The following is a 10,843-nucleotide window of genomic DNA, read 5'->3' as shown; positions in this document are numbered from 1 at the left end:
ACATTCACAAAAAAAGCCTAGGTTGCATTTTTCACTTTAAAGTTTAGCAATTTAAAGGGTAACTCCATCAATTTCCCACATCAATGTACACTAATACACTAATGTTGTACTAAACAGGATGTTCTGTTTATACAACCACAGGACATTCCGACCATTTCTTGTAAGCGGGGCGGGGAGGGGTGAGTAGGGTTATTTATGTGGAGTTAACAGAGCAGCTTGTTGAAGCTTGTTATTCGTTGAAAATGTATCAACATGGAGTGCTCCAGTAGAACATGTGCCAGTTGGTAGAGTTGGAAAGTATCAGCATTTCATGACAACGGTTGATGGGTTCAGAGATTGTCAGAGATGATTGTCTGCATCAAATTCAGAATGAGCATATAAATCAAAAGACAATGAAGTTGATGATGTGAAACATAAACTTTATTGTCTTTGTATAGTCTGCGTCTCCCTTTGTCCTGTGCCAGAGTGTTTCGTACCAGTCGTGCACCCCAGCCAGTCTTCACAGCCTTGTTTCAAGCCACGTTTACAACATTTGTATTTCTGTATCTTGTTCCTCTTAGAAGAGTGATTTTTGTTTGTAAGTTTTTGCTCAGTATTGAAGCCAGTTTAAGTTTGTAGCCAATTTGCTGTCCTCCGTTGGAGTGATTCTTTTGTTACTTGTTTTGCTTTTAGGTCATTTGCCTTTTAGGTCATTCCTTGTGTGTTTTTGTTTCTTGATTTTTCTTTTTTTTCTTTTTTTTTCTCGCTTTTCCCAGAATAGGAATTGAGTTTCATAGCCGGTTCATTTGTCACTCTATTTAAGAGCATAACAGAGAAATACTTTCAAAATAAAAGCCTGCTTTAATCATCCCTACTCTGCACCTGAGTCTTCTTTCAAGCCCAGGCCTGACAGTTTCGTCCTCTGTATCTAATGTTCTTTCAATAGTCTTAGTCGCTGTTCAAGGTCCTGGAAAAATGTCCATTTCAGCCATTTGTCCTCCAGCTGTTTCTTGCAACCTTAAGCAATGTGTCAGTTTTTCCACTACATAGATTTCCTCTATCTCCATCCATTGTTACGGAGTCGGAGGATCCACTCACACCCGTTTCCTTGTGATAGCTTTTTTACCAAGTACCTATCCCCTGCATGTACATTTTCCTCTGTGAGATTACACAAATAGAGGGATCTCACATCTCAACACCTCTTGCAGAGTTTTATGCAGTGGTGGACAGTAAAGGAGTAAATTTACTTGAGTACTGTACTTAAGTACATATACAGAGGATTTGTACTTTACTTGAGTATTAGATTTCTTTGGTACTTATTACTCTTACTTGAATACATTTCCAAGAAAAATATTTTTACTTTTACTCAAGTTAATTTCTAGGAAGGCTGAAAAGTACTCGTTACTTTCAGGTCTGCTCTTTTTCTTTTTTTTTCTAATATACTGTTGGACACAAGCTGTGTTTGTCAAAGAAGGAAACCTATCACAGTGCACGCTCTCCACTGGGATCTACGTAAAAGTGGAAATACGTCATCCCTCCCCATAAGGATACCACCAAAGTAGCCACGCTCTCGACTGTGTTTGTCAACACAAAACCGCGACAATGGCTGCATCAGATGTAGTTTTTTTTAAAGCAGTGATTCTCAACCAGTGGTCTGGGGACAACATTGGTCTTTGAGGGGGTTCCAGTTCCCAATTTAGCTAAATGATAGAGAGTTAGTTGGACGGTGCAGGTTCATTTGGTTACAGTTTTAATGATTGTTAATAAACATCTGCATCTGCAACATCTGCTGTCCTCCTGTGATCCCATTCATTTGATTTGTTTTTATAGGTGTTTCTGCAGGCTTTATATAACATTGTGGTTCTAAAAGCAAGCACATCAGTGCAGGTGGTTTCAAAGAGTTAATTCTCAGAAACAAGAGTTAAAAGGTCCTTAAATTCATTTAGAAAAAATTATAGTAATTCATTGATGTGAAAAATAAGAAATTTACTCTTACTTTTACTTAAAGTAAATTTAAAAGCATGTACTTATGGATACTTAAGTACCTTTAAAAGCAAGTACTTTTTTACTCTTACTCGAGTAACATGTCAACTGAGCTACTTTTACTTGTAACGGAGTAAATTTTGACCAGTAGTATTTGTACTCTTACTCAAGTACTGGGGTCGAGTACTCTGTCCATCTCTGGTTTTATGTACCATCTTCCAAAACAATTGCACCTTTTCGCATTTCCAAAATACATGTGCATGATCTGATCTTAATGCTCCACATTCTCTCCAGCATGATAGATTCACATTCAAATATTTACTCTTGACTTTGGGCATGATAAAGAATCTGATCAAATTTTTCCAAGATAACTCCCTCCATATCCACAAACTGGTGGATGTTTGATGTGTTTTCCACATAGTTAGCAAATCTTTGTGCGTAAATGTTCATTGTCAAGTTTTGGTAAAGTGTTATTATTCTAATTTTGGTGTCACTTCGATGGAGGGATCCATTTTGATTTCTTTCCTGTAGTAATATCTTAGTTTTAAGTATCTGTAGAATTAGTGATCGCCCAGATCAGATTTGTCTCTCGTGTTTTGAAAACTTTCCAGCCACCCATCTTTCTCTAGAGTGCACCATGCTGTAACTCCCTTAATTTCCCACTGTTTGAATCCCTTGTCATACCTGGCAGGTTTGAAAGTACTGTCAGATGCAACCCACTTTAACAAATGAATGTCCTATTTATCCCATAATTTTTAATAATTCTATACCATAATTCCAGAGTGAACAGTGTAATTGAGTTATTTTATTTTAAATTTTATTGTATGTTTCTTTATCTCCGATCACATTCTGAATTGGGTATCTTCCGAACTCTTTCTCCATTTCTTTCCACTTTTGCTGTGTAGTCTGGTTTACACCGGCAGAGTTAATATCTCAGCTGGGCTGCAAAGTAGTATTCTTTCAGTCTTGGTAGACCCATTCCCCCTCTGTCTTTTAGCAGCTGGAGAGAGATTTGATCGGTTGTTCTAAGAAGGCTTTGACGTCATCAGCAAAAATTCCTATTTAATGTTCAGTTCCGTTCACCATTACTCCCTCAAGTTCTTCATTCTGACGAACTGCTTGCGCCAACGGTTCTACGATAAGAGCGAACAAAGTGGGTGATAGGCAACAGCTCTGTCTAGTAGACCTCTGCAAATTAATTTTATCAGTCAGACTTGGCAATGGGCTGTTGATATAGAGTCTTTACGTATTGTACTGATTTACTGTTAAATCTAAATTGTTCTAACTTTTTACACTTTTTACCATTATTTTCTTTATTGTTACATATTTTTTTTTGGAAACAGATTCTGTTTCAGGGGTCACATGACATGAAAGCTATTGAGAAAAAACATCATAATTTCTGCATATTAATATTCATATAAAATAGAGGAAGCACTTAAGTACAATAAAAAGAGCTGTGTATCATTCGTCCAGTTTAGTTATACAACCTGCTTTTGGAGTCACTGGGTCACATGACATGGAAGATATCGAAAAAAACTGCAATTATTTTCTATTAATATATTTATGCTAAGTAATTTAATAACGGTCCCTATATCAGTTTCCAGCAATTCAGCGTGAGGCTCTGGGAAGTGAGCTAACCATCCTCCTGCTGCTAACACTGGGCGAACCTCAGTAAAGTCATGGCTGGACCCGAGTGAATATCCGCCGAATATCCAACCTAAAACTAATTTCATCCCGGTTTGATGAGTCGCCTGTTGCAGCCTTTGAATAGGATGATGAGGATTTCAGTCACTCAACTTACACAGTGACTTATACAAATAGCAGTAATGACAAAAATAATCGATTTCAAGATAACTTGTGCAACTTAAATTTGCCATTCGCCTGTGATATTAAACCTACAAAAATCATGTCTTTGTTTTTTTTGCGGTGCTGCCGCACAATGCATATAGGGGAAACACTGTTTTTGCTTTTACTTTCTCTTAGCTTTGTTCATTATTCAGTATTCATACATTGAGTCTCCATACATGTTGTTTATGTTAATTTTCAGGTAGAGAGGGTTATGGTCCGACACATCAGCCCTCCCGATCGCACATTCCTTCACTCTGAAGCTGTCACTCTGATTAACAAGGAAGTAATCTATCTGTGAATGAACTGTATGTGCAGCTGAGTAGTGTGTGAAATACTTATCCAGAGGATGTAGGTTTCTCCATATGTCTACAATCTCCATCTCTTCCAGTGATATGTTTATAAATCTTGTTAACTGTCCTTTATGCTTTTCGTCATGTCCATATTATGATTCATAATAACATTCAAATCTCCCCCACATATTAAGATTCCCTCTGCTTCAACAGCTAGGACCTCAAACAAGGATTTGAAGACATTTTTATCGCTCTCAGAGGGGGGGATAAATATTTATCAATGTTCTTGGTTCTTTTTCTTATCTACCCTTTACTATAATATATCTTCCCTCCCTATCTTTGAGCCCCTTCTCACAGTAATGTTAAAGTTACAACCCCTCTTCTGCATCCATACAGTTCTGAACTACACACCCTTGAACAGTTTGATAACATAATACAAATCCGATATAACAAGTTCAAAAGTTTGGGGGCCGCTCCTTCCTCCCCAAATCCCTGTTGGTGTCAATCAAGTTTTCTTGTTTTGATTGTCATTTACTTTTGATAATTCAAAATCTGTTGTCATATCCTCACTCTGATCTGCTTACTTGCATATTATACAACAAGTAGTTCCGACCAAGCAATCTGATTGGTCAACAAGACATTTAGACCGTGCTCAAATCAGCATGACAGCACGCCTGACTCATTACTCAAAATATTACTCCGCCAAGTCTGTGGCAATAGTGTATCAATCTCCATGGCAACATAGTAACTGTCAGAGCTGGAGCAAAAAAAAAAAAGTACGGCCTGAAATTCAAACTATTTGCTGTAAAATCATTATACAGAGGAAAAGTCGGGAGAAGCAGCCGCTAGACGTTTCTCTGTCGACCCCAAGAGAGGGAGAGATTAGCGATAAAATAAAACGGAGCTGCCCGAGGAGGACAGCAGCAGGACCAGGCTGCCTGCTGGAGGGAGGAAGAAGGCTAGCGAGGAGCCTGAGATAAACATGCGGGAATTAGTTATCAGCAAACGGGCACACCACGAGAGATTGTCCCCCAAAATGATCAGGGCGATGGAGAAACAAATGTCCGCCACTGTGAGTGACAGTAGAGATGAGGAGTTATCTGCGAGTGCTGGTTGGCTGAATCGTTTCCTCCGCCGCAACAACTTCACTTGCAGAAGACGACTATCAGTGGCGTGCACAGGTAGACACTAGGTGGTGCTAAAGCACCTGCCCTTTGCCGTCTGGACCAAGCAAATGCCCTTTTGAAAGTTCGTTTTTTTTGTTTGTTTTTTTCTTTTTGGTGGCCCATGTTGACATGATCATCTATAAGTGCTCGTCGATTAAAATCGTGTGAAAATAATGCCCCAATTAATATTCCCTCCACCCCCCACCCCACCCGCACACCTCTGTCAACGTGAACGCGCAGAGCGCACACAAACGGAGGCGCGTTGTAGCAGCAGACGGTGCACAGCTGCAGCCCAAACACACCTCCTCCCCTGCCCACCAGCCAGGTAACACATAAATCAATCGAGTCGAGTGTGTTGTTTGCCCCCTAAGCCTCAGTTGCCATGCTATAACTTGCATTTATTTGTCTCTGTTGTGAAGTAGCCTGTCTCAACGTCACACAGCTGGGCATAAATTAGCCGACTGCTCACCTGCCTAACAAGCTAGACGCTACCCAAAATCAATAATAGATATGACGTGATGATGACCACCGGCAGAGTTTGTCATTGGTATCCTACAGCATGTGAATTAGGGCTTTGACTTTTGGCCAAAAATTATATTCGAAGTTCGTTTGTTCATTAATATTAACATTCGAATATAATATTTATTAATAATATTCTGACCATTAAATGCCTTCAGTAAGACTTATATTGGTATCAAACTTAAGTTGTATATGTTCTGTCCACCAGAGGGCAGTGTATCAGTCAATGTCGATAGGCAGGCAATGATGTTTTCAGAAGAAAAACACTGTTGTTTATTTATTTTTTCATTAAAAGTCAGACCCCTCCTCCTCTTCCAGCTTGCCGGGATGTAGTGTTGACAGGTGGGCTCTCAAGTTGGTGGTCGTCGCGTGGTATGTGAGTTTGGTCCGACATATTTTACATATCACTTAGTCCTTAGTCGTGATTTTTCCCTGTTCCTTTAGGAACTCAAAGAAGCGCCACACGTTTCTTTTCGGATGGTCTGGAGTGTAGATTTCGTACTCCTTTGGCGTAGTTGTTGTAGGCTTTGGCGCGGCCATTGTTCTGGTATACAAAATAGGCGCTAACCAGGACATTAACGTCACCTACATCAGCCCAGATGACCAATAATAGCTTTGCTAATGAGCTTGCGATTCACAACTTCACCAGGCGTGAAAAAGCCTCGGAATCTGAATTGAAAACAACATTTACAAGCAAACGCATTTACAAAAAATAATGCCCATAACAGGTTTGAATATAAAGGGCTGCCTAATATTCGTTCGAATATCTTTATTTTTGTAAATGTTTGAATTATATTCGAATAACGAAGTTCGGAGTCAAAGCCCTAATGTGAATCTATCAGTATACTTACTTAAGATGAATATTTAGTAGGCTATTGTGTAGGTGTACATTAGGCTACATAATTAACACTTGCAGTAATTTATTTGCTAAATGACAAACAGGCAATTCCCAATTGCCTGCAGAAAAAGTAGCCCTGTGCCTTGTTGAAATATAACCAAACAGTCTTATTCATATTGTTGGTCTCTTTTTATTTACCAATTGCAGCATAATGCCTTGAAAGGAGAGGATAAGAAAGGAAAAAGAAAGGGAGCTACAGCAGGCAGCCCAGGGGAGCAGCTCTCTGCATCCACCAGCAGCAAGGAGGAAGAGGAAGATGAAGATGAAAGGTCAGAGTCAAGAGTCATGTTCACTGTTTAGGGTATTTTAAAGCTCAGATTTTAAAGTGGTTTGGCTGTACTAAATTAGGCATTAAGCTATTTTAGCTAATTATATTATTTTGTACCAACAAGTTATTTCTATGTTACAAGACTTGCAGTAATCTTGTATTTACCTTAATAGGCTATATTCAACCTTAAAAAGTAGGCTATTACTAAAACTATTATTATTCTATTCTAGGCAGCTACAGCAGGGAAGCAGTAGGCTTATTTTTTAAAATCTCACACTGCTATAATGAGGCAGCTGTCAGTTCTACATGCCGCATAAAGTGCCCTTATTTTTCACTGAGCACCTGCCCCCCAAAATGTCTGTGCACGCCACTGACTACTATTGCCCAGCAGGATGCCAGAGAATTCACCAAGAAGCTGGAGAAGTTTGTGACATTTTCATCCCAGATTTTTGAGAGGAAGGAATCAAACGTCTGTCCCAAATTGCCGCCTGGTCCTAAATAAACGCCTGGTCTGTTAAGTGATTGAAACAAATAAACATCCCGGCTATAATTTATTTTCCCTTCCAGGGTTCTCCCCAGATGGTGGAACAGCGGCGCTGCGCCGCTATACCGCTAGGTCAGCGCCGCTATACTCCGAGCGTGACAGTGACAAGCGTCCGTCCGTCCGTCCCCCCCCTGGTTGACGGCTAGGAGCTCCCGGCTGACGGCAATGAGCCCCCCCCCGGACTGACGTTGACGTTGTAATTTGAGCACTTCAGTGCTGCTTGCGGACCTCGGCGCTGACCGCATCACTGTCGTGCTCAAATGACGTTAAAGCACACACTCGAGGGTGATATTGCTTACATTGTTTATTTATTTAGTTTTTTCTGTCAAAGTTTGTCATTCATTTCAGAGGCTATGTCATATTCTTTCATAGTGTGCTCTGTTACTTTTAATTCCTGATGAATAAAGTTTACTGGCAATACGTTGTGCAAGACTTTTACTTGTTATGGAGAACTGTATTCATGTTGCTTAACAGGCTTAACAGGCTATTGTAAGGCTCATGGCTCATGACAGGCTGTAACATGGACGTGTACATTATGAACATAAACACGAAAATGCTGGATTACGTTTCCGTCTCCGCCAGTGAGGGAGTAAGTGCACGCTCGACGGATTGACTAGTTTGGTCTAGCTACCGGAAGACACGGATGTCAACAAACAGGCAAGTAGCTCCTTGCACAAACACACTGTTTTAACTACTTTTTTATTCAGTTTGAGTCATACACGCTACAGTGCTGTGTGCTAAGGTGTCTGCTGATGTTGCATAACTTTTGGTGTGAGATGTGAAGCATGTTAAGATGCTTAAAACACAGTGTAAAGTTCTGACCCCATGCTGTTAGCGTTCAATGCTAACTCTCCGTTCATGGAGCTCTGTAATGGTTGGACCAAATTTGTTTGCGTCTTCGGTACTGGCAAGTCAAGGGTAGCTTGAGCAATGAAGCTGCATGTTTAAATCGACCGAAGTTCTGCTTTAAGTACAACATTTTGAGTAGTAGTTGTCCCCATATTACTCGTCTAATCTCTGATATTTTGAAGATCAGTCAACAGCATGTTTAAATCATTTCCACCAGTGCTCAAAAAGCTGAAGTTAATTTCAAGATAAATATGAACATATATTTTCTTACCTGTCTGGTGTGTGACCTCCAAAAGTATCAAAAACGTCCCTGTGAATCAGAATAAACCTGTGAAACTAAAAAACACACATGGGTAAGAATGCAATTGTATGCATATTATGAATGAATCATTTTATTTGTATTCAGTTCTGATCAGAGTTGATGAGAGAGGAGTACAAACCAAAGAGAAGCAGCTTCTTCAAACTTTCCTCCATTATCTGCAGTAATGAGAGAAATTATCCACATTTGTGAATCAATACTGAAAAATGAAAATCTGTAAATAACAAATACAAGTGCACAAGAACCATTTTTGAGTTCTAGACATTTGAAGTGGAGATATTTTTACAGATGCTCAACATGCAAATAAACCAAACACAAGCAAATTAAAAAAACATCTTCACCAATCTGACAACACATGTGGCAGCATTTACAAAACACAACCAAACACAGAAATGTTCTGCAAAGAGACAAAAATCAGAACCAAACACATGAAAGCTGCAAGTAGAACAGACGACAACGGAAACTGTTTCCAGAGGAAAAATTAAAAGTGATGAACACTGCTGGGACGCACCTGTTGTTGCCATGGTTCCTGACTCATGAAGTTATAAAGTCAGCTCTGTGACTGTAAATTTGACTAAAACACAAAATTTGGAAAACTCTGAACCACATCAAATAAAGAAATGTGTCGCAAATACAGAAAACACAACTAAATACAGAAACTCTGCAAATATCACATTTGACAACAGAAACTGTTTCCAGAGGACACTAAAAAGACATGAACACAGCTGGGACACCATTGTTAACCTACAAAACCGCATTACCACTTTAACGTCTTATAGAACAGACTTTAATAACTTCATTAGTCGCAAACCATGACAACATCAAGCGTGCCCCAGCTGTGTTCATCACTTTTTAGCGTCCCCTGGAAACAGTGTCTGTCACCGTCTGTGCCTATGTTTCTGTTTTCTCTATTTTCTGTACTTAGTTGTGTTTTGCAAATACTGCACATGTATTGTCAAATTAGTGCGCAGGTGTTGTTTCTTGTTTCTTCAGTCACAGTGTGTTGAGCTCTCAGGGCCAGCGTTCATTTTGTGTGTGTGTGTGTAGAGACGTCCCTTCACACACTTTGGTTTGCAGTAGACCACTTTAATGTGTATACGTTGTCTGGACAGGACATTTGGTTACTGTCGGTTAATGTTTGTCTGAGCGTCTGGAGTCAAAACTTCAACTTTGTTCTAAAGAGACCAGGTGGGCTGTTTGTTTGTCTTGTCTGACAGCTCACTCCCTTTTCACAGTTAATGAGAGAATTAAAGAATTTACAGAAATATTAATTTCATCAGAATATGAAAACCCCTGAATGTCAGTTTAAAGGGTGAGCCCAAGGCCAGTTTATAATTTCCTTATTCCTCTATATCATAGATGAGCATTTGCACTTTAGCTTATATTAGGATGATCCTACCTACAACAAACTTTATTTTGATAAAAACAAAGAGTTAGGGTAAGTCAGTTACAGCTAAAGTTAGCATCAGCAGCTTAACAATAGTTGAAGGTATCATCGCTAACGTTAGCTAACACTACAGGATTAGTAACCCCACATAGAAGCTGTGTTTCCTGTAATGCTGTAATGTGTTCGCGCCATATCAGTTATCACACTGATTTAATGTCAAATTAAGTTACTAAACCTGTATGTTTTACTGTAAAAGAGTTTAGAGAAACATCTACTGTACCTCACACAAAGATGGACGGAATGCTGACATCGTGTGGCCAGTGTTGCCAGATATCGTGAGAGAAACAAGCAAGCGGGCCTATGAAAACAAGCCCAAAACAAGCGACTTCTCCGTTCATGGTAAAAAAAAAAAAAATACAAATAAAAGGAGAGAGATTATTACACTTCGCACACACACAAATATCGACCTGAATCCAGAAATATCATCGTATTTATATCTGTTTTTATATGTTATGACCCTTTTTTGTTTTAGCTCCAGGATTTCAAATCAATATGACATGCAATACAATAGGAAGAGGAACAGTTAGACAACAAGCCCAAAAACCCGCAACCCGCGACTACCAATATTTATAAGCGACTCTACAGAAAAACAAGCCCAAAGTCGCTTATAATAAGCGGACTTGGCAACTGTGCGTGTGGCGCAGTCAGTTTTTTCCGAGGTGCGTTCATCTAAATTTGGACATTTAAGTTTTAAGACGAATAACTTAAAAAAATAAGACTACATTTAAAAAAA

At 39.4% G+C, this 10,843-nt stretch overlaps 1 protein-coding gene across 1 annotated transcript in view; it reads right to left on the bottom strand.

Moving 5' to 3' along the window:
* Positions 1–10,360, bottom strand: part of LOC115589563 (C-type mannose receptor 2-like) — a 57,762-nt gene extending 47,402 nt beyond the window's left edge. The window contains exon 1 of the mRNA XM_030430532.1: positions 10,331–10,360. The gene's annotated coding sequence lies outside the window, so the exon portion shown is untranslated. The remainder of the gene's footprint in view (positions 1–10,330) is intronic.
* Between the last annotated feature and the right edge of the window lie 483 nt (positions 10,361–10,843).

This window comes from Sparus aurata, chromosome 10 (assembly GCF_900880675.1).
Source record: "Sparus aurata chromosome 10, fSpaAur1.1, whole genome shotgun sequence".
NCBI lineage: Eukaryota > Metazoa > Chordata > Actinopteri > Spariformes > Sparidae > Sparus > Sparus aurata.
Note: the sequence above shows the minus strand (reverse complement) of the source record. Positions and strands in the feature narration are given on the sequence as shown.